General features: G+C 47.5%; 1 long non-coding RNA gene across 2 annotated transcripts; it reads right to left on the bottom strand.

Annotated features, from left to right (window-relative positions):
* Positions 1–15,385: 15,385 nt before the first annotated feature.
* On the bottom strand, positions 15,386–17,448 carry LOC146200049 (uncharacterized). 2 transcript variants are annotated; one of them, XR_014704790.1, is made up of 4 exons: positions 17,335–17,448; positions 15,968–16,664; positions 15,835–15,875; positions 15,386–15,484 (listed from the first exon to the last, which is right to left on the bottom strand). It is a non-coding gene; the product is annotated as an uncharacterized LOC146200049 (long non-coding RNA). The 2 variants fall into 2 exon arrangements; XR_014704789.1 differs by having other exon boundaries at positions 17,215–17,350.
* Between the last annotated feature and the right edge of the window lie 651 nt (positions 17,449–18,099).

Here is an 18,099-nt window from a genome sequence, read left to right as displayed (position 1 = left end):
GTGTCTGGAGTTGACCACCGTTGCAACTGCATTCTTTCTGGTCTTCTCGTACTTGGCTCTGTCACACATACAGAATTGTTAGCGATCGTCTTTTACGAGAGCCTTCCGCCACCGCTAGAGCCACGGCGACTTCTTCCGCTTCCATTGCAGAGCAGTGTCTGATCGATGCCCTAGCAGCCTCCTTGTGTCTGGAGTTGACCACCGTTGCGAATGCATTCTTTCTGGTCTTCTTGTACTTGACTGCGTCCCACATACAGAATTGTTAGCGATCGTCTTTTACGAGAGCCTTCCGCCACCGCTAGAGCCACGGTGACTTCTTCCGCTTCCATTGCAGAGCAGTGTCTGATCGATGCCCTAGCAGCCTCCTTGTGTCTGGAGTTGACCACCGTTGCGAATGCATTCTTTCTGGTCTTCTCGTACTTGGCTCTGTCACACATACAGAATTGTTAGCGATCGTCTTTTACGAGAGCCTTCCGCCACCGCTAGAGCCACGGCGACTTCTTCCGCTTCCATTGCAGAGCAGTGTCTGATCGATGCCCTTGCAGCCTCCTTGTGTCTGGAGTTGACCACCGTTGCAACTGCATTCTTTCTGGTCTTCTCGTACTTGGCTCTGTCACACATACAGAATTGTTAGCGATCGTCTTTTACGAGAGCCTTCCGCCACCACTAGAGCCACGGCGACTTCTTCCGCTTCCATTGCAGAGCAGTGTCTGATCGATGCCCTAGCAGCCTCCTTGTGTCTGGAGTTGACCACCGTTGCGAATGCATTCTTTCTGGTCTTCATGTACTTGACTGCGTCCCACATACAGAATTGTTAGCGATCGTCTTTTACGAAAGCCTTCCGCCACGGCTAGAGCCACGGCGACTTCTTCCGCTGCCATTGCAGAGCAGTGTCTGATCGATGCCCTTGCAGCCTCCTTGTGTATGGATTTGACCGCCGTTGCAACTGCATTCTTTCTGGTCTTTTCGTACTTGGCTGCGTCCCACATACAGAATTGTTAGCGATCGTTTTTAACGAAAGCCTTCCGCCACCGCTAGAGCCACGGCGACTTCTTCCGCTGCCATTGCAGAGCAGTGTCTGATCGATGCCCTTGCAGCCTCCTTGTGTCTGGATTTGACCACCGTTGCAACTGCATTCTATCTGGTCTTCTCGTACTTGACTCCGTCCCACATACAGAAGTGTTAGCGATCGTCTTTTACGAGAGCCTTCCGCCACCGCTAGAGCCACGGCGACTTCTTCCGCTTCCATTGCAGAGCAGTGTCTGATCGATGCCCTTGCAGCCTCCTTGTGTCTGGATTTGACCACCGTTGCAACTGCATTCTATCTGGTCTTCTCGTACTTGACTGCGTCCCACATACAGAATTGTTAGCGATCGTCTTTTACGAAAGCCTTCCGCCACGGCTAGAGCCACGGCGACTTCTTCCGCTGCCATTGCAGAGCAGTGTCTGATCGATGCCCTTGCAGCCTCCTTGTGTATGGATTTGACCACCGTTGCAACTGCATTCTTTCTGGTCTTCTCGTACTTGGCTGCGTCCCACATACAGAATTGTTAGCGATCGTCTTTTACGAAAGCCTTCCGCCACCGCTAGAGCCACGGCGACTTCTTCCGCTGCCATTGCAGAGCAGTGTCTGATCGATGCCCTTGCAGCCTCCTTGTGTCTGGATTTGACCACCGTTGCAACTGCATTCTATCTGGTCTTCTCGTACTTGACTCCGTCCCACATACAGAATTGTTAGCGATCGTCTTTTACGAGAGCCTTCCGCCACCGCTAGAGCCACGGCGACTTCTTCCGCTTCCATTGCAGAGCAGTGTCTGATCGATGCCCTTGCAGCCTCCTTGTGTATGGATTTGACCACCGTTGCAACTGCATTCGTTCTTGTCTTCTCGTACTTGGCTGCGTCCCACATACAGAATTGTTAGCGATCGTCTTTTACGAAAGCCTTCCACCACCGCTAGAGCCAGGGCGACTTCTTCTGTTTCCATTGCAGAGCAGTGTCTGATCGATGCCCTTGCAGCCTCCTTGTGTCTGGATTTGACCACCGTTGCAACTGCATTCTATCTGGTCTTCTCGTACTTGACTGCGTCCCACATACAGAATTGTTAGCGATCGTCTTTTACGAAAGCCTTCCGCCACGGCTAGAGCCACGGCGACTTCTTCCGCTGCCATTGCAGAGCAGTGTCTGATCGATGCCCTTGCAGCCTCCTTGTGTATGGATTTGACCACCGTTGCAACTGCATTCTTTCTGGTCTTCTCGTACTTGGCTGCGTCCCACATACAGAATTGTTAGCGATCGTCTTTTACGAAAGCCTTCCGCCACCGCTAGAGCCACGGCGACTTCTTCCGCTGCCATTGCAGAGCAGTGTCTGATCGATGCCCTTGCAGCCTCCTTGTGTCTGGATTTGACCACCGTTGCAACTGCATTCTATCTGGTCTTCTCGTACTTGACTCCGTCCCACATACAGAATTGTTAGCGATCGTCTTTTACGAGAGCCTTCCGCCACCGCTAGAGCCACGGCGACTTCTTCCGCTTCCATTGCAGAGCAGTGTCTGATCGATGCCCTAGCAGCCTTCTTGTGTTTGGAGTTGACCACCGTTGCAACTGCATTCTTTCTTGTCTTCTCGTACTTGGTTGTGTCCCACATACAGAATTGTTAGCGATCGTCTTTTACGAAAGCCTTCCACCACCGCTAGAGCCAGGGCGACTTCTTCTGTTTCCATTGCAGAGCAGTGTCTGATCGATGCCCTTGCAGCCTCCTTGTGTATGGATTTGACCACCGTTGCAACTGCATTCTTTCTGGTCTTCTCGTACTTGGCTGCGTCCCACATACAGAATTGTTAGCGATCGTCTTTTACGAAAGCCTTCCGCCACCGCTAGAGCCACGGCGACTTCTTCCGCTTCCATTGCAGAGCAGTGTCTGATCGATGCCCTAGCAGCCTTCTTGTGTTTGGAGTTGACCACCGTTGCAACTGCATTCTATCTGGTCTTCTCGTACTTGACTGCGTCCCACATACAGAATTGTTAGCGATCGTCTTTAACGAAAGCCTTCCGCCACCGCTAGAGCCACGGCGACTTCTTCCGCTGCCATTGCAGAGCAGTGTCTGATCGATGCCCTTGCAGCCTCCTTGTGTCTGGATTTGACCACCGTTGCAACTGCATTCTATCTGGTCTTCTCGTTCTTGACTCCGTCCCACATACAGAATTGTTAGCGATCGTCTTTTACGAGAGCCTTCCGCCACCGCTAGAGCCACGGCGACTTCTTCTGCTTCCATTGCAGAGCAGTGTCTGATCGATGCCCTAGCAGCCTCCTTGTGTCTGGAGTTGACCACCGTTGCGAATGCTTTCATTCTGGTCTTCTTCTACTTGACTGCGTCCCACATACAGAATTGTTAGCGATCGTCTTTTACGAAAGCCTTTCGCCACGGCTAGAGCCACGGCGACTTCTTCCGTTGCCATTGCAGAGCAGTGTCTGATCGATGCCCTTGCAGCCTCCTTGTGTATGGAGTTGACCACCGTTGCAACTGCATTCTTTCTGGTCTTCTCGTACTTGGCTGCGTCCCACATACAGAATTGTTAGCGATCGTCTTTTACGAAAGCCTTCCGCCACCGCTAGAGCCACGGCGACTTCTTCTGTTTCCATTGCAGAGCAGTGTCTGATCGATGCCCTTGCAGCCTCCTTGTGTCTGGATTTGACCACCGTTGCAACTGCATTCTTTCTGGTCTTCTCGTACTTGACTGCGTCCCACATACAGAATTCTTAGCGATCGTCTTTTACGAAAGTCTTCCGCCACCACTAGAGCCACGGCGACGTCTTCCGCTTCCATTGCAGAGCAGTGTCTGATCGATCCCCTTGCAGCCTCCTTGTGTCTGGATTTGACCACCGTTGCAACTGAATTCTTTCTGGTCTTCTCGTACTTGACTGCGTCCCACATACAGAATTGTTAGCGATCGTCTTTTACGAAAGCCTTCCGCCACGGCTAGAGCCACGGCGACTTCTTCCGCTTCCATTGCAGAGCAGTGTCTGATCGATGCCCTAGCAGCCTCCTTGTGTCTGGAGTTGACCACCGTTGCGAATGCATTCTTTCTGGTCTTCTTGTACTTGACTGCGTCCCACATACAGAATTGTTAGCGATCGTATTTTACGAAAGCCTTCCGCCACGGCTAGAGCCACGGCGACTTCTTCCGCTTCCATTGCAGAGCAGTGTCTGATAGATCCCCTTGCAGCCTCCTTGTGTCTGGATTTGACCACCGTTGCAACTGAATTCTTTCTGGCCTTCTCGTACTTGACTGCGTCCCACATACAGAATTGTTAGCGATCATCTTTTACGAAAGTCTTCCGCCACCACTAGAGCCACGGCGACGTCTTCCGCTTCCATTGCAGAGCAGTGTCTGATCGATCCCCTTGCAGCCTCCTTGTGTCTGGATTTGACCACCGTTGCAACTGAATTCTTTCTGGTCTTCTCGTACTTGACTGCGTCCCACATACAGAATTCTTAGCGATCGTCTTTTACGAAAGCCTTCCGCCACGGCTAGAGCCACGGCGACTTCTTCCGCTTCCATTGTAGAGCAGTGTCTGATCGATGCCCTAGCAGCCTCCTTGTGTCTGGAGTTGACCACCGTTGCGAATGCATTCTTTCTGGTCTTCTTGTACTTGACTGCGTCCCACATACAGAATTGTTAGCGATCGTCTTTTACGAAAGCCTTCCGCCACGGCTAGAGCCACGGCGACTTCTTCCGTTGCCATTGCAGAGCAGTGTCTGATCGATGCCCTTGCAGCCTCCTTGTGTATGGAGTTGACCACCGTTGCAACTGCATTCTTTCTGGTCTTCTCGTACTTGGCTGCGTCCCACATACAGAATTGTTAGCGATCGTCTTTTACGAAAGCCTTCCGCCACCGCTAGAGCCACGGCGACTTCTTCTGTTTCCATTGCAGAGCAGTGTCTGATCGATGCCCTTGCAGCCTCCTTGTGTCTGGATTTGACCACCGTTGCAACTGCATTCTTTCTGGTCTTCTCGTACTTGACAGCGTCCCACATACAGAATTCTTAGCGATCGTCTTTTACGAAAGTCTTCCGCCACCACTAGAGCCACGGCGACGTCTTCCGCTTCCATTGCAGAGCAGTGTCTGATCGATCCCCTTGCAGCCTCCTTGTGTCTGGATTTGACCACCGTTGCAACTGAATTCTTTCTGGTCTTCTCGTACTTGACTGCGTCCCACATACAGAATTGTTAGCGATCGTCTTTTACGAAAGCCTTCCGCCACGGCTAGAGCCACGGCGACTTCTTCCGCTTCCATTGCAGAGCAGTGTCTGATCGATGCCCTAGCAGCCTCCTTGTGTCTGGAGTTGACCACCGTTGCGAATGCATTCTTTCTGGTCTTCTTGTACTTGACTGCGTCCCACATACAGAATTGTTAGCGATCGTATTTTACGAAAGCCTTCCGCCACGGCTAGAGCCACGGCGACTTCTTCCGCTTCCATTGCAGAGCAGTGTCTGATAGATCCCCTTGCAGCCTCCTTGTGTCTGGATTTGACCACCGTTGCAACTGAATTCTTTCTGGCCTTCTCGTACTTGACTGCGTCCCACATACAGAATTGTTAGCGATCATCTTTTACGAAAGTCTTCCGCCACCACTAGAGCCACGGCGACGTCTTCCGCTTCCATTGCAGAGCAGTGTCTGATCGATCCCCTTGCAGCCTCCTTGTGTCTGGATTTGACCACCGTTGCAACTGAATTCTTTCTGGTCTTCTCGTACTTGACTGCGTCCCACATACAGAATTCTTAGCGATCGTCTTTTACGAAAGCCTTCCGCCACGGCTAGAGCCACGGCGACTTCTTCCGCTTCCATTGTAGAGCAGTGTCTGATCGATGCCCTAGCAGCCTCCTTGTGTCTGGAGTTGACCACCGTTGCGAATGCATTCTTTCTGGTCTTCTTGTACTTGACTGCGTCCCACATACAGAATTGTTAGCGATCGTCTTTTACGAAAGCCTTCCGCCACGGCTAGAGCCACGGCGACTTCTTCCGCTGCCATTGCAGAGCAGTGTCTGATCGATGCCCTTGCAGCCTCCTTGTGTCTGGATTTGACCACCGTTGTAACTGCATTCTATCTGGTCTTCTCGTACTTGACTCCGTCCCACATACAGAATTGTTAGCGATCGTCTTTTACGAAAGCCTTTCGCCACCGCTAGAGCCACAGCGACTTCTTCCGCTTCCATTGCAGAGCAGTGTCTGATCGATGCCCTTACAACCTTCTTGTGTCTGGAGTTGACCATCGTTGCAACTGAATTCTTTCTGGTCTTCTCGTACTTGACTGCGTCCCACATACAGAATTGTTAGCGATCGTCTTTTACGAAAGCCTTCCGCCACCGCTAGAGCCACGGCGACTTCTTCCGCTTCCATTGCAGAGCAGTGTCTGATCGATGCCCTTGCAGCCTCCTTGTGTCTGGATTTGACCACCGTTGCAACTGAATTCTTTCTGGTCTTCTCGTACTTGACTGCGTCCCACATACAGAATTGTTAGCACCCGCCGGGGTGGCGCAGTGGTTACGGCGCTCGACTACTGTTCCCAAGGATGCGGGATCGAATCCTGGCCTCGGCGGCCACTTTTCGATGGAGGCGAAAAGCAAAGCGCCCGTGTGCTGTGCGATGTCAGTGCACGTTAAAGAACCCCAGGTGGTCGAAATTTCCGGAGTCCTGCACTAAGGCGTCTCTCATAGCCTGAGTTGCTTTGGGACGTTAAACCCCACAAACCAACCAACCAAACCAACAGAATTGTTAGCGATCGTCTTTTACGAAAGCCTTCCGCCACCGCTAGAGCCACGGCGACTTCTTCCGCTTCCATTGCAGAGCAGTGTCTGATCGATGCCCTTGCAGCCTCCTTCTGTCTGGAGTTGACCACCGTTGCAACTGCATTCTTTCTGGTGTTCTCGTACTTGGTTGCGTCCCACATACAGAAGTGTTAGCGATCGTATTTTACGAAAGCCTTCCGCCACCGCTAGAGCCACGGCGACTTCTTCCGCTTCCATTGCAGAGCAGTGTCTGATCGATGCCATTGCAACCTCCTTGTGTCTGGAGTTAACCACCGTCGCAACTGCATTATTTCTGGTCTTCTCGTACTTGACTGCGTCCCACATACAGAATTGTTAGCGATCGTCTTTTACGAAAGCCTTCCGCCACCGCTAGAGCCACGGCGACTTCTTCCGCTTCCATTGCAGAGCAGTGTCTGATCGATGCCCTAGCAGCCTCCTTGTGTCTGGAGTTGACCACCGTTGCGAATGCATTCTTTCTGGTCTTCTTGTACTTGACTGCGTCCCACATACAGAATTGTTAGCGATCGTATTTTACGAAAGCCTTCCGCCACGGCTAGAGCCACGGCGACTTCTTCCGCTTCCATTGCAGAGCAGTGTCTGATCGATGCCCTTGCAGCCTCCTTCTGTCTGGAGTTGACCACCGTTGCAACTGCATTCTTTCTGGTGTTCTCGTACTTGGTTGCGTCCCACATACAGAAGTGTTAGCGATCGTATTTTACGAAAGCCTTCCGCCACCGCTAGAGCCACGGCGACTTCTTCCGCTTCCATTGCAGAACAGTGTCTGATCGATGCCATTGCAACCTCCTTGTGTCTGGAGTTAACCACCGTCGCAACTGCATTATTTCTGGTCTTCTCGTACTTGACTGCGTCCCACATACAGAATTGTTAGCGATCGTCTTTTACGAAAGCCTTCCGCCACCGCTAGAGCCACGGCGACTTCTTCCGCTTCCATTGCAGAGCAGTGTCTGATCGATGCCCTTGTAGCCTCCTTCTGTCTGGAGTTGACCACCGTTGCAACTGCATTCTTTCTGGTGTTCTCGTACTTGGTTGCGTCCCACATACAGAAGTGTTAGCGATCGTCTTTTACGAAAGCCTTCCGCCACGGCTAGAGCCACGGCGACTTCTTCCGCTGCCATTGCAGAGCAGTGTCTGATCGATGCCCTTGCAGCCTCCTTGTGTCTGGATTTGACCACCGTTGTAACTGCATTCTATCTGGTCTTCTCGTACTTGACTCCGTCCCACATACAGAATTGTTAGCGATCGTCTTTTACGAAAGCCTTCCGCCACCGCTAGAGCCACAGCGACTTCTTCCGCTTCCATTGCAGAGCAGTGTCTGATCGATGCCCTTACAACCTTCTTGTGTCTGGAGTTGACCATCGTTGCAACTGAATTCTTTCTGGTCTTCTCGTACTGGACTGCGTCCCACATACAGAATTGTTAGCGATCGTCTTTTACGAAAGCCTTCCGCCACCGCTAGAGCCACGGCGACTTCTTCCGCTTCCATTGCAGAGCAGTGTCTGATCGATGCCCTTGCAGCCTCCTTGTGTCTGGATTTGACCACCGTTGCAACTGAATTCTTTCTGGTCTTCTCGTACTTGACTGCGTCCCACATACAGAATTGTTAGCGATCGTCTTTTACGAAAGCCTTCCGCCACCGCTAGAGCCACGGCGACTTCTTCCGCTTCCATTGCAGAGCAGTGTCTGATCGATGCCCTTGCAGCCTCCTTCTGTCTGGAGTTGACCACCGTTGCAACTGCATTCTTTCTGGTGTTCTCGTACTTGGTTGCGTCCCACATACAGAAGTGCTAGCGATCGTATTTTACGAAAGCCTTCCGCCACCGCTAGAGCCACGGCGACTTCTTCCGCTTCCATTGCAGAGCAGTGTCTGATCGATGCCATTGCAACCTCCTTGTGTCTGGAGTTAACCACCGTCGCAACTGCATTTTTTCTGGTCTTCTCGTACTTGGCTGCGTCCCACGTTCTTCACTCCTTTCTTCTTCTCGAGACTTTTTTTCAAAGCTTTCACCCTTGCCTTGCGTCGGTCAGCGTGGAGCCGAGGGTCCATGTTTCTTGAGTCGGGGCTATCCTTATCATCCTGCGTGTGTCATCTGGAATGTTGCACATTCCTTCAACATCCCGCAGCTGCCCCTGGTATCCTAAACTTTTTAGGAGGACCCTTCCAGTCATTGTCTAGGGTGAGCCGTATTTTCTGCTTGTGTAGCCGGGCTTCCTTATTTTCTTCGTAAGCGTTATGGAGCCCCAGAGCTAAGAGCTTCTCCGTTGATGTCATTTCCGGGAGGCCTAGTGCCGTCTTATGCGCCGATTTTATCATGGCCTCCGCTTGGATAGTTTCAGACTGGTTGAGAGCCTGGTTAGGCAGGCTGTAGGTCACTCTGCTTACCAGCAGACTCCTCACTAGCCATAGAGTGTCTTCCTTCCTTAGCCCATGGCTTTTATCGATTACTCTCCTTATCATTTTTGCTACCTGTGACGTCGCCGCGTTTAGCAGTGCTAGGATGTAGGTACTGCGCTTGGTCGACTGTATCCACATCCCCAATATCCGCACCATGTCTTTTCTGGCATTTCTGCCCCGTGCAGCAGTATATTGAGACCAGGTTCTGCTGCGATCTGATCTATTGTTTTGCTGCCTCTCCAAATTCTTATCAGCTCCTACGTTTCTGTCGAGCACAGCAGCCCCCGCGCCAGGACGTACTCTTCTACGCAGGTCGCCGCCGCTTGCAGCCTGTCCTCTTTCTCTCCGAGGGATCCCGTATCAGTGCAAATTGTTTATCGTCCGCATACATCGCATGACCAATTCCTTCTACGTTCTTTAATTTTCTGGCCAGCCCTATCAAATAGCAGCGGTGAAATGGCTGACCCCTGCGGCGTGCCCTTGTTGGGCACGCGGAACATTTTCAATTGGATTTCGCCCAGTCGCAGCGCCGCCGTCCGGTCCGACAGGAACGCTCTGACATAGTCGTGGATCTCCTTCTCACAGCCGAGCTTCACAAGCCCTGCGAGGACTGCACCATGGCTCACGTTGTCAAAGCACCTTTGACGTCTAGAGCCATGACGACGCCCTCGTTTGCCTTCGTTGCGTTCGGGGTGACTTTCTCCTTTAGCTGTAGCAGGACGTCTTGTGCTGAAAGTTTCACTCGGAAGCCGAACATAATTGTAGGAAATAGATGCTTGTCCTCCATGTAATTCTGCAGCCTCTCGGTGACCACCCGCTCATAGAGTTTGCCGAATAAGGACGTTAGCGAGATCCGTCTCATACTTTTTATTGCCAGTTTCTTTCCTGGCTTGAGCATCATGACCCCGTCCGCGTGCCTCCATTCCTCCGGCACTGTGTCATCCGCCAGTTCTTGCTCATCAGATGTGTGAGCTCCTGTATCGCCTCGGTGCGTTGTTAATCTTATCCGCCCCCGCAGCCGTGTTCTTTAGAGCCTTTCTCACCGCTGCATAGACCTCCGCTTTGGTGATGCATCTATCCAGGTGCTCGTTGTCATTTCCTCTGTAGGGCCTGTTCTCATCTCCCGGGTGTACATTGTCTCCATAGTAATTAAGCTTGATCTTCTCAATTAGCTCTTCATCTGTGCTTTAAAAGTTGTGCACCAATTTGGCAATGGCTTTACTGGTTTCGTTCTTTGGTTTTTGGGGATCTATCAGTGCCCTCAGTATACACCACGTCTTGGTCGTACCTAGCGTCCCATTGAGCGAGTTGCTAAACTGTTCCCAGTTCTGCCTTGCTAACTGCAAGCCCACCCGCTTGCGCGGCTGCGTTTCCCCTGTCCGTGCCAGTATTTCCCGGTGTCCATATAATATGAATTTATTTTCCAACTTCCCGCATTCGTTGCAGTCTCTTTCTGATGTCCTTGGCCACTGTGTCGTCTGTAGTCGGAGCCGTCAACTCGGCAGTCGGTGCATATGAGTTGGTTAAAATTCGATATTCATTGAAATTATCTCTTTTGGCACTAGCTATTGTAATGATATTTATGACTCCCCATGTGGCAAGCAACTCGGCGGGAAGAAATGTTCCCCTAGGTAGGTGGCAGTATGCTGTCCGTTGTGTTGGGGCACTGGCACACACATCCATGCCACACCCACCCTTTCTATTCTCTGTTCTAAAAGGTGCCTAGCCACCCTCGTCCGCCTAGTAATAGGTCGTTGTCGCTTTAGTGCGGCTACGGGCGCCTCTCACGGGGGTGAAGTGTCTGTTCCCAGAGGCCTCGGGGCAGTGTTGACTGGGTTGTCCCATGCCATGATCTGCTTCCCTTGCGGCATGTTTTCGAGTCGGGATCGCATTCTTATTTTTGCTTCTCTTGTAATGTCTTGTATGGATGGTATGCTAACCAGCTTAAGCAGCTCTTCATTCCTCGTGTACTTAGGAAGCCGAGTAATGGTGCGAAGAGTGGCTCTGTGTAGCTTTTCGATGTCTTTTAGGTCGCGATCAGAAAACTCATACACAGGGGCCCCGTACAGAATCCTATCGACAGCAACCGCTCCAGACAGTGTTTGGCACGATTTTTGCCGGGCTCCACTGGTACTTGTTTGAAATCCAGCGAATCATACGCAACATCGGAGTCCAGGTATGAATCCATTTATGAGGACTGTTGCAACTATAAATTTGTTCCCCCAAGATTTTTGTCTGCCCGTTTGCAGACGTGATGTTATGTTGTCCAAGATGCAGTGTAATCTTCTTTTTGGCGCTTGTGGAATTCTTGCCATCTATGCTTATGCGTTTTGTCTTTTCGGACGACAGCTGTAGTCCCAATGCTTCTAAGCTGTGAGTAAGGCTGAAGATTGCTGCTTGCCCCTCGGTCTGCACGATCGTTTCATTTGGATAGTCCGCTGTTTGTGTCCATATGGTGACATCACCTGCGTAAATGGTGAAGCGGGCCGAAGCATCTTTCTCGAGCGCTCTTGCAACGTGAGGCACGGCCAGGTTAAATCGCAAGGTGCACAGGATAGAGCACTGGGGCACGCCCCTATCCAAGTAATAGGTTCTGGGGCTCCATATCTAAGCTTTGCCATGAAGCCTAATAGGTCTGCTTTGAAGGAAGCCACATATCCAATTCTATGCTTTTTGGTAGGGATATCTATTTGCTAATTCTTGTAGGATTACCTTTTAGTTTACATTGTCGAATGCTTTGGACAACTGTGTTGCAGTGCAACATTTTTACCTTTGGTTGATGGAAAAGCAAAGGCGCTGCATTGTCACACTTGCTCTGTGGACACCTGTACCGAGCACTAAGGGAAGGGAGGAAAGTGGGAGTGAAAGTTGAAAGAGAGAAGGGGGTGCCATAGTGGAGGTCTCCGACGTAATTCGACCGCCTGGGGACCTTTGAGATGAACTGACATCGCACAGCACACGGACGCTTCTTCGTTTCGCCTCCATTGAACACCCGCCTACTACCCCCAATATTGCCGATGTGTGGCTTATTGCAGTTATTTCAGGTGGCCACAACGGACCGAGCTAGGCAGCATAAGGACACATTCAATTTCTCCCGCTCCTCTATGGCCGATGTATGGCACACAGTTATTTAATAAGCAATATTAAAGCGCAAGCTTTATAGCCCCATTACGCGACAATCTGGTCGTCGGCGTGTGGACTCGATGATAGCCAAAAAGATGTCAGGTGTACAAAGAAACAAGTGTTACATATAAGGCGGCTTTCCCTTTCTGAGTACAACTTATTAAGCGAAAGCCTTTCAATGCACATAGTGAACATCTCGGGTCGGCGAAGTTTTAATGCGAGATGTGTCAGCGAGATTCCGCGAGTGACAGATATTGCGCCTTCCTTTTCCCCTAAACCAATTATAGAATGCCGTTGAACATTGATACCTAAAATTATTTTCCCTAAAAACTGTTAAAAATATTGCATTGAAGCGGGCTGCCTTATTTCTGATCTACGAGAGATTTCTTGCATGAAACCCACATTCAGGCAGAATCTGGCTTCAAATGTTACCCCAGAGGTCAGGATGTAGAAATAGGGTCTGAGTTAGTCCTAGCAATGCCGATATCTAACCTAAGTAGCGAAAACACAAGCAAGACTAAATACAGCTTCATCACTTTTGCCCCATCGGGGACTGACGCAGGTATTATTATGGTGGCCCCTGCGCCACTTGCCTTTATGGAACTACTGGGGTTCTACATAATGAGAACGCGGAAGCATGCTCCAGCGCGTATCTTCTACAGAGTTTCATATAGAATAAGGAAACATTGTTTGCTTAGCGTAACCTATGATCTTTGTTTTATATTAGACCTAAACATTTTGCACTCATTGCGCATAAACTACAAAACGGCGCGTCCAATTTTATAGCGAGGAATAAAAAATTGACCCTAAAGCTTTTTTACATTTCTTGCCGTTAAAAAAAGGAAAGTTGATGCCAGGAACCATTGTCGCTCTGATCTCGTGACAAACAGGCACGTTCCAGCTTTTACATATTCTTCTGTTTGTTAGGAGAGTCACGCCCTTGAAATCAAATTTTTCCTTAAGTTTCTTTAAGGCTTTTCCAGTTACGCCAACTCGTTTCCCTTGAACCCTATACATAAGACAGGTGTTAGCATTGCTGCTTCGAAAAAGCTATTCGCTGACCATTTTAACATAAAATGTGCACACTCATTGAAATATACCGTTACAAAAGGTGCATTGTTGTTATTACAGTGTAGGTGGCGAGTACAAATTTAATATTGACACATGTAAAAATCATTGCAGATCAATTTAAAAAGTTGCTAGGAGGTTTTGAAGGCTACTATATATATTTCAGGACGACCAATGGATCGAAAACGTAAATCTGCTACAGCCTTACTCTCTGTTCCCCTTGCATTGCGGTCCTGGCCACTGCTCCGGCCAAGCTGGAGGCGAGAAAGTCATGCGACGCTTGTGCGATGTAGTGACGACGCTGAAATGGTTGCTTACGGCGTTACATTTTGTAAGCGCCTGACTCTTCGCGCGTGAGGGCCAGAGGTTGCTTTACATAGGTGCCGAGGACAATGGCGTTCTGGATATTTCAAGAACCAAAATCCTTGCTACTAATGGAAGGCAGAAATCTCCATATGCACAAAGACATCTAACAATAAAGTTTAATGAGTTGATTATCGAAATCTGCATAGCCAGATTACTGGTCTATAATATTAACGTCTTTCCCGATTTCTGCTGACAATGATGATCATCCGCCTCAGTTGCTGTGTTCAAGTATAATCAACTTCTTTTTAAGTTAATGACTCGGTCCTTGAAAACCTTCCATATGTAAACTAAGGTAGAATTCAGTCACTATACCATAAAGATCCGCAGGCAGCAAATTAGTTTCATTGTCATAAGCCTTTCAAGGAAAGTTATAAATATCCGTACCATAGATGTCACAACACATAATGCCCTCTTTGCTTCTTACGTTTCTAACCGCAACGAAATAATGTTTGAGTGTTTTTAATTAATACTGTACTTGATATGAATAGCTAAATGTGTTCAAAACCTAATAATTGCAATTAGTTGCAGAGACATTACCAGACATTGATTTGACTTAGGCAAGAACAGCGCAGCTTGTGAGAGATATTAGATCTGGTTCTGCTACTCTGCCTTCATTTCGATGCCGCTACTAGAAACTTTCGACAAAAGTGGAAGTAGTAAAAGAAGTGAAAGCTTTAAAAAAACAACCTCAAAAACATTTCGCGTGTTCATTGTGGCATATCAGATAAAGTAATACACTTGATTCTGAAAGTGCAATAAGCTGAAGTCCAAGTATCAGCCATGCGCAAGCACATCAATGATGAATTTGAAACCGATTCAAAAGCTGAGCTTAATTTGACTCTGCGTCATCCCATGATTTTTCCATAAATGTTATGTGTTTAAATGAATGAGAAACGTGGTAGCCTTCTTTTTTAACCCTATTTTGTTGCAACATAATAACTCCGCTATTTTCAAGGTCTCTAAATGTTTGTCGTAGAGACTGGCATGCAGAAATAGCGCTGTAATTCCATATCAGCGAAAGATCATGGCCTTCCTGACAAAGAATGCCAACAACCTAAGACAAAAATAGACTCTATCCTTCTCATTTCCGACCTAAAACTTCTTACATCTACTAATGGCAATATCTATAAAGAGCGCTACAGCACTGATTTTTTCTATTACAGGCGGAAGAGCAGAATACATTATTTGCCAAAACAATTGCAATTTCCCTTCGATAAAGATGCCAGCGGTTGAGATAGAATTGATTTCGAATTTTCACTCTCTCTAAACAACCAGCTGTTAAGTGCGGGTTTAGAACCTGAGAAATATTGGAGGAAGCTTGTAGATATATTATAAAAACGTCGTTTATTGCACCTTTTTTTTTTGTAGCGACAACCCGCAGTGTCAATGATTTACTGAGATTGTGTGTTGCTCCCTTCGTTGAGGACCTTGTCTTTTATCAGCATATTTCATTCACTATCCTTTCCTGTTGAGCCACTTGTGAACTCCGTGGGCAACAGCACCTTGAACCACTCCACGAGCGATGATAGGCCAGATGTATTCTGAAGCTTCGTCACTCAGACCTTCTTCCGTAGTTAAAGCTTTCAGCACTTCGAGTAGCTCTTCCTGTGATTCCTTATCTGAGGAGATTTCCTTTCCTTGGAGAAGCCTTCCAAGTGTTTCAAGGCTCTTTCCGGCCTTTTCCCGAACTTCAGCTTCAACTTCTGTAAATGAAATATATATATATATATATATATATATATATATATATATATATATATATATATATATATATATATATATATATATATATAGTTTTTGTGCAAATAAAATGGAATGCAATAAGGCTTCATTTTTACGTGAAATATAACAAAAAGGTACTTTCTTTTCCAGATTAAAATTTAGTGTCATGCTTGTACAGGACATGCAGAACCTGCTGACCTACCTTCGGGCACCTTATTAGTTTTTGTTAGTACTGTTGTTTCAAGTAATGTTCATGCAACATAAATAAAGTCGGCAGTAAATGTGGGGAAAGCAGCTGAATGAGACAAACCGAACAGAAAAGAGTTCAAACCTTTTGAAAGAGCTGGCCTCTGCACCGTGGGTTCTGGGACTCTGAAGTATAAATAATGAATTTCACATATTAGCGCGATGTAACGTTGACAAAATAGGTTACTCTAAGACGCAATATTATAATCGCCACTCACACAGAGGCTCCATCTTCATTCGAAGTGAAGAAAATGAAAAAGAAAAGAAAGCATGTTCGAAATCACTTATTCTGTCTCTTGAAAGAAGCACGATGTAAAAAGTCTTACATGGTTGAAATGAGTAACTATTACAGGTGATAGTACTTGTGGCCCTTAGGCTAAAAGATATTTACGCCGCAAGATCTTAAAAATGGTACAGATATGACATCCTCCTCTTCACGTTTGTTTGCGCTCAGGCTTGCTCTGCAAAACTTGCTCCTTTTGTTATCAGGCAGTTCAGTTGTAAGCATATCCCATTTTGTAACGTTAACATTCTGTTGTAAATCCCTTCAACTTAAGGCATTTTCTTGTTTAGAACATGAACATAGTTTTACTGAGTTACGAAGCCTCCAAACAAAACAAAATTAGACCTGCTACTGAATGGGAAAAATTGAGGGCGTTCGGGGAGATGTGTGCTAGTATCTCTGGCTATATACACTAGACGATATGTATACCCGGCGATAATGTTCACTGCAGTGCTGGCCTTTAAAGCCACATTAAGCAACATCCGCTTTGACCATAGCTAGATATATATTCGAACCGCAATCGTAAATATGAAAATTTGAAGGGGTGTGGGATAGCTCTCTTTATACTCACAGGCCACCGCAGCAAGAGAAAGGAGGGTCAGCCACAGGGAGGCCTTCATGATCAAATTAGGCTGTTGAAAAGAAAATAAGAAACGCTTTCAAAATTTTCTTTTCAAAGAAACGTTGGGTGATATTATAAATTCTCACAAAAATACTCTACTGACGAATACGTCAATTTATCATCAATTAAACGACATGAGCTAAACCACATTCTGGTTCCCAATCCAAGCTATTTCTTTTGTTTCTACGTTCAGCTGTATTAAAATGGTAAGCATATTTAGTAGCAGAGCTCATTACACTCCTTTAAAAGAGTATAGCGACACAAACCTCTTAGAGCATCTCTACCAACGCCGTACTAGGTACCTTCTTTTGAAAATCATTATCAGGATAGCAAAATTCCTATTTAAAACGGTTATTGTATTATTTTTACGTGCCTATTTAAATACGTGCTTATATCACGTCTTTGCAATATTAAATGCGTTGTCATCACGGCTTTAAGCATTAGGGGAACAATTACAATATGAATCATCAAAATTCGCATAACGAAGCATCAATTCCGCTTTTTCGAAAATAAGACGACTGTTTTGAAAATATAAAATTAATAATAGAACCAATTCCTACCAATGTGGGTCAGAAAGACGATTTATGTGGAGTGAAGAAAAATGAAGTTTAAATGGCGTGTGCCGTATTAGAGTCACGTCTGCATCCCCTGCGAAAATGAGAGCTAAAGATGCTACTCACCAGAGGTAGATTCGTCTGACCAAGACAAGCTAATATCTGCGGTCATATTTCGATTCCTCTTATACCCTGAGCAAAGGGAGATTCACACGCAACACAATGCCGGTTGGGATTTTCCTATCTGAGTGAGATAGCAGCAGCGCTTTTATCTGTCGCCTTTGTTGTTTCCGAGAGGTGCGCAAGCACTTCGTGCCACGTGCTTGAAAGGTGTATACTCCTCCAGACACTATGACCGCGGGTAATCACTGCGGTAGAGTCAAGTGTTGGGGACTTTATCGCCACTTTTGTTTGCTGAGATGATTTTCCGGGAATGAACATACATTGACTGACGCTTTCGTCTCCTGCAACTGCTGTTTTCTTTAGCAAGGATCCTTTAGACAGTGTAACACGGGTACTAAACGTGTGGAAACGAGGCGATTATTCTTCTTGTTAAAGAGGAAATTGATACCTTCGATGGCCTTATAGACCAATACCCAATGCAGTGGAGATCGCTCTCAGGGCAATACACCTCAGTGACGCTTGGATTCTAAAAGAAAGCAAGTTCCTGCTTTATTGTACGCAGCCGACACCCAGATTGATTTCCACATGAACACGGTAATTTTTTTTTTGAAAACGCGATAACGTACAGAAACCTTCCTTTGCACATCTGCACTGCAATTCGTGAACGTTCCTTGATTTTGATAAGAATGGGGGAGGTGAATTGTTTTTGGAATGTTAGAAATTAGGGACGCTCTATAAAATATTCATGTTACATTTGTAGTGGAGTAG

This window comes from Amblyomma maculatum, chromosome 2, assembly GCF_055883805.1.
Source record: "Amblyomma maculatum isolate TAMU_Amacu chromosome 2, ASM5588380v1, whole genome shotgun sequence".
NCBI classification, from domain to species: domain Eukaryota; kingdom Metazoa; phylum Arthropoda; class Arachnida; order Ixodida; family Ixodidae; genus Amblyomma; species Amblyomma maculatum.
Note: the sequence above shows the minus strand (reverse complement) of the source record. Positions and strands in the feature narration are given on the sequence as shown.